The sequence below is a fragment of the Amblyomma maculatum genome, chromosome 3 (assembly GCF_055883805.1).
Source record: "Amblyomma maculatum isolate TAMU_Amacu chromosome 3, ASM5588380v1, whole genome shotgun sequence".
Taxonomy (NCBI): domain Eukaryota; kingdom Metazoa; phylum Arthropoda; class Arachnida; order Ixodida; family Ixodidae; genus Amblyomma; species Amblyomma maculatum.
The window spans coordinates 33,141,953-33,148,155 of NC_139346.1; the positions used below are offsets into that span (position 1 = coordinate 33,141,953).

Below are 6,203 nucleotides of genomic sequence, written 5' to 3' on the forward strand. Positions count from 1 at the left end.
AACACGGGTATTCGCAGCCGTCGTAGTACACGGATCGAGGGAGTTGGGGTCCTTCGAGTGTGAGAAGTGCTGTCCTCGAAGAGTCGAGAATTCTGGCGTCTAAGAGCTTGATGCGATTGTCTCTGATGCGCACACCTGCTATGAGGGTGTCGCGTGTCTCATGGAGTCCAGTCTGTGAATTATCCCTTTGAGTGTGGTGGTAGGAAAGGGGGCGTACACGCGCACGGGGTGGGGTCTCTAAAATGTGGAATGCTACACGATTTTGCGTGCCATCCTTGCGCAGGGGCCATGCTAATCTTTTCTGTATCGTTCCAATTTTAGTAGGGGAACGGACAAAGGAAACCACCCAAGAGGAGAAGGAAAGTAGCGGCATAAGCATGGAAGGAAAGGGTGTGGAAGGAAAAAAAAGGAACGAGCTGAGAGGGAAGAAAAAAATAATGAAAGTAAGCAAGCAAAAAAAAAAAAAAAACGTTGCCAAGCATAATTCGCGAAACTAAGTGCAAGACATAGTAAATATGCAATTAAAACGCTCCGTTCTCGTTTATTACTCTCTGCATTGTACTGTGCTTATGCAAGCTATCGTGGACGGGGAAATATAGACCACAGGGCAGCTTAAATAAAAATTATGCCATGAACAACTTCATCTACGAGCGCGGCCCACTGGGAGCGCACGGCGATCCCAGTAGACATGCATTCCATTTATCGAGCATGCCAATTAGCACCATGCAGATAGTGCCGATGCCTATGAGTTGCGCAATTTTTTAAAATAAATTTTTTTGGAGGTTGAGAAAGGACGCTAATGCAGGTGATGGTTAGTTTATCCTCTTTCGGGAAAAATGCTTCGCGGTAAATCTGGACGCGGCAATACCAGGGCATAATTGCCAGCTCACTGCTCGTTGGATGGCAGCGATCCAAACTTAGCGTCGCTTCGCTTCGTAAAGCTTATTCGGGGACGAGAAATATATTTCATCAGGCCAGCGAATATGTGTGAAATAGCAGCAATCCAGGGAGTGCAACCTAGCCATTCATTTGTGACCATAGAATTGCGCGAATCGAAAGAACGAACGGCGAATGCTCCCCACGCACAGCAGATCCGCCGCGTCTCCGCTGCACGGCCGGCCGCATGGGCCACTACGAAAATCTCCTTCCTGCCGCGAGGGGCGCACCCACGCCGCGAGTTACTCCTGCACGGTGCCCATGGTAATCTGCAGTTTTTTTGTTTTCGTTCACCAAAGGTAATTAATTAGTAACGACTAATTAGCTATTCTTTAATTATTGCCTTGAGAGAAAGCGTCAATACAAAAGTTGTAGATCTCGAAAAATGGTTGTTTCCTTCACTCTATGACTTACGCCGCTATAGATATCGGCTTTCAAAAATCCTGCTACGTGACGAGCTGTTATTTTAAATCATTCGCCAAATGCATACAACCTACTTCATCGCAGAGAACAGAAAAGCGGATTTTGTTATCTCGGACGCGTCTCGAGGCTTTAAAGTGGAGCCGTAGAAACGAAGTTTTTTTTTATTGCGCCACGCATCGTTTTCGTCTTTCAAGAAGGTTACAACTTCAGCACTGACACTTTTTTCTCTCAGGCCAATAATTAAAAATAGCTTTATTAATTAATTAACTTTCGTGAACAAAAATTACTGCAGATTAGCATATGCGAGTCTGAACACTTCTGAATTTGTTTCACTGTGTTAGGCTAACCGTATTTTTTAAAACCTTGGTCCAAGTTAGCTGCGACACCCGTTATATTAGTGATGTACGCGCGTGTGACATCCTCGTGGTTTCTTTCGCTGTGCAGCCTGGAGGGTAAAATGGCGGTAACTGTACATCTCATACCCAAATGGGGTGAAGGCCGCACCTTGCACCAATTTTGGGGTGTGTAGGGGTCCAATTATCCACACTGAAATTAAACATTGAAGGGCCCATGGAATGCAACTTGTGGTAATATTCTAATACAAAGAATCCATAGAGGTGGTCCTTATGAGTATTCGAGTCATATCTGAGAGCTTTTCATGGAGCGTATAATTTACATTTAATTAAAAAATTTTTCCTGGCGACCAATTGGGCAGACACATCTATGCGCGCTAACATCCTATGTGACGTTAGTGGTGCCTGTTAGTGGAAACAATATAACTAGTTTCGTTGCAAAGGAAGGCCTTTGTAATGGACACGCCAACAAATGAGCGGTGCCGACAAAACATAGACGTATCATATGCGAATGAAAGTGGCTATGCAACGCTACAGACGCACTGGTTTGATGATTGGCCTCGCGATCGCTGTTCGAAGATACCCTACGTGCTGCATAATCCGCCGCCGTTGATGGTGAAGACAATCATGTCGCCTGCTCCGACGTCTGTTTTGATATTCACTCCGCAGGCAGCCGACAGACGTGGGGTATCTGCATGTTGAATTCGTTGTGAAAGAATCTATTTGATAGGTTTATAGCAGTGAAATAAACATCGGCACAGTAGTAAAATGTTGCGAAATTGACATATGCTATAATTTTGATAGAGAAGTACCCGTAATCCTACCCGCAATCTTGCAATGTGGTCTTGTGACGTCAAGAAAGTTGTCAACTAATTTCATAGTGCCCGGCCATGTCACCACTTGCCAGAGGCGTGCTCTTGATTTTTCACTCTCAATGCCGGATTTTCTGGAGAATGCGGTTAAAAGGCTTTAGCGCGCTAGCACTGTGCTTCCACTGTGTCGAAGAGCCGTTGTCTGTGTCCTCCTCAACAGCATTCTACTGGCAGGTGGCAGGTGACACGGCCCCGAAATGATTGGTCGGCAGCTTGTGTGACGCTATCAGCTAGGCCACATGTCATGGTCGAATAGGCATGAGCTGCCGAGTCCCTAGGACACATTCGTACAGCTCGGTTAAAGCAGGGCTTTCGACCTGTGTCGCTCCTGCCAAACAGGTCAATATACACCACATGTATATGTCGAAGGAGGTAAGCAGTTCAAATGAAGCCAAACCATTGATGTCGTGATCGACCAAGCGAAACCAAGAGCTATTAAGATAGTTGGTCATTGGACGCCCGGTCACCCGGTCATTTTTAGGGCGAACGCCTTCTTTACGAGGACCAACCGGCTCCCCATTACCCGCGTCGACAAAACGTTAGGCGCTGCGCACAAGAGCTTCACTATTAATTGAACAGTGACGGATGATATCAGACGCGCCCCCGGCGCGTGAGTTTTTGCGTACATGTGATTCAGCCTTAAATTCATTAGCGGATGCATGGGAATTGGTGCCTTTGAAAAATATATAAAAGGCGGCCATGAAATATTCTGCATTACTTGCAGCCTACCATGATATGAGAGGTAAGTTGCAATGTGAATCTTCGCAAAAATAAACGTGGCGCCCAGCTATCGCGGCGTCCGATATCGTGGCGCCCAAATGGCACGTGGAGCCCAACTTCTATGAAGAACACAGAACAGCTTTTACTAATCGCTTTATTTTTATTGTAGACAAAGAAATGAAGGGGCTCAAATGACAGAATCTTGCAAGTGACACTGATTAACTGCACTGCAAACAAAATAACTAATCAAGAGAATTTTTTTATAGCTGTGCTCCCATGCAGGAGTATATAAAGAAGTGCTTGAGAAAAGTGCTAATCTCAGGATGGTGATTACTGCATGCTTTGCAAAACGCAAATGCGTAGTTAAGTTTGAACTACGCGTAATTTGTCAGGAACCAGCAATAAATAAAAAAGTTTTTCTCTGTGTGCTTATTATACATAGTATGCGACATGACCTGTGCGTCTAAAACGACATCCAGTACTCGGCATATGATGATAATGCCGAATTATACTGCAGGTTGCGCAGCAAGCAGTGTTCAACGCCCCGAATTTTGCTTTGCACACAACTTTCATCGAGTACGTTAGAATCTTACCAAATATTATATATGTGTTGAATCAGCCCATACCGGGAGCCCTGCCGTAATTTTCCCAATACAAATTAAAGATGGAATCTTGAGTCTGCTCATAACGTCATCATGAGTTGAGAATTATTTTGGAACTAGAAACAAAGCATTTTTGGAACATATAATGGCATGCTTCTTACAAGGTCTCTGCAAGACAGGGCCTAGCATAACAAGTCGAGGAAAGCCTCCTAAACAATGTCCTGTGTGTGGACACGGCGACAGTACTTGCAATCTGGCACTTAATCGCTCCCATTTTGCTATGCAGGCCCTGCTTGCATTCCTTCTGCCGTGGTTATCGGCCACTTCGCGGAATCCAGCCTCCGACACTGGGTTGCTACCAAGCCTGCGCGTCTGACAGGGTGCTTCCTTTGCATCTTAGCTGCGCGCCCTTCCTTGACGCACCTGGTCCGGTACAACTCATCTTCAAACCAACTTCCGTATCGTCAGCAACATCATCCACATCCATGTATTTAAGAGCCCAGCTGAGCAACTTTCGCTTCAGTGGACACGGCGACAGTACTTGCAATCTGGCACTGAATCGCTCCCATTTTGCTATGCAAGCCCTGCTTGCATTCCTTCTGCCGAGGTTATCGGCCAATTCGCGGAATCCAGCCTCCGACACTGGGTTGCTACCACGCCTGCGCGTCTGACGGGGTGCTTCCTTTGCATCTTAGCTGCGCGCCCTTCCTTGACGCACCTGGTCCGGTACAACTCATCTTCAAACCAACTTCCGTATCGTCAGCAACATCATCCACATCCATGTATTTAAGAGCCCAGCTGAGCAACTTTCGCTTCAGTGGACACGGCGACAGTACTTGCAATCTGGCACTGAATCGCTCCCATTTTGCTATGCAGGCCCTGCTTGCATTCCTTCTGCCGTGGTTATCGGCCACTTCGCGGAATCCAGCCTCCGACAATGGGTTGCTACCACGCCTGCGCGTCTGACGGGGTGCTTCCTTTGCATCTTAGCTGCGCGCCCTTCCTTGACGCACCTGGTCCGGTACAACTCATCTTCAAACCAACTTCCGTATCGTCAGCAACATCATCCACATCCATGTATTTAAGAGCCCAGCTGAGCAACTTTCGCTTCAGTGGACACGGCGACAGTACTTGCAATCTGGCACTGAATCGCTCCCATTTTGCTATGCAGGCCCTGCTTGCATTCCTTCTGCCGTGGTTATCGGCCACTTCGCGGAATCCAGCCTCCGACACTGGGTTGCTACCACGCCTGCGCGTCTGACGGGGTGCTTCCTTTGCATCTTACCTTCGCGCCCTTCCTTGACGCATCTGGTCCGGTACAACTCATCTTCAAACCAACTTCCGTATCGTCAGCAACATCATCCACATCCATGTATTTAAGAGCCCAGCTGAGCAACTTTCGCTTCAGTGGACACGGCGACAGTACTTGCAATCTGGCACTGAATCGCTCCCATTTTGCTATGCAGGCCCTGCTTGCATTCCTTCTGCCGTGGTTATCGGCCACTTCGCGGAATCCAGCCTCCGACACTGGGTTGCTACCACGCCTGCGCGTCTGACGGGGTGCTTCCTTTGCATCTTAGCTGCGCGCCCTTCCTTGACGCACCTGGTTCGGTACAACTCATCTTCAAACCAACTTCCGTATCGTCAGCAACATCATCCACATCCATGTATTTAAGAGCCCAGCTGAGCAACTTTCGCTTCAGTGGACACGGCGACAGTACTTGCAATCTGGCACTGAATCGCTCCCATTTTGCTATGCAGGCCCTGCTTGCATTCCTTCTGCCGTGGTTATCGGCCACTTCGCGGAATCCAGCCTCCGACACTGGGTTGCTACCACGCCTGCGCGTCTGACGGGGTGCTTCCTTTGCATCTTACCTTCGCGCCCTTCCTTGACGCACCTGGTCCGGTACAACTCATCTTCAAACCAACTTCCGTATCGTCAGCAACATCATCCACATCCATGTATTTAAGAGCCCAGCTGAGCAACTTTCGCTTCAGTGGACACGGCGACAGTACTTGCAATCTGGCACTGAATCGCTCCCATTTTGCTATGCAGGCCCTGCTTGCATTCCTTCTGCCGTGGTTATCGGCCACTTCGCGGAATCCAGCCTCCGACACTGGGTTGCTACCACGCCTGCGCGTCTGACGGGGTGCTTCCTTTGCATCTTACCTTCGCGCCCTTCCTTGACGCATCTGGTCCGGTACAACTCATCTTCAAACCAACTTCCGTATCGTCAGCAACATCATCCACATCCATGTATTTAAGAGCCCAGCTGAGCAACTTTCGCTTCAGTGGA

The 6,203-nt window shown here is 48.1% G+C and overlaps 1 non-coding gene across 1 annotated transcript; it reads right to left on the reverse strand.

Annotated features, from left to right (window-relative positions):
• Nucleotides 1–238: 238 nt before the first annotated feature.
• LOC146194477 (U6 spliceosomal RNA) lies at nucleotides 239–344 on the reverse strand. Its single transcript, XR_014706264.1, has one exon. It is a non-coding gene; the product is annotated as a U6 spliceosomal RNA (small nuclear RNA).
• Nucleotides 345–6,203: the final 5,859 nt, after the last annotated feature.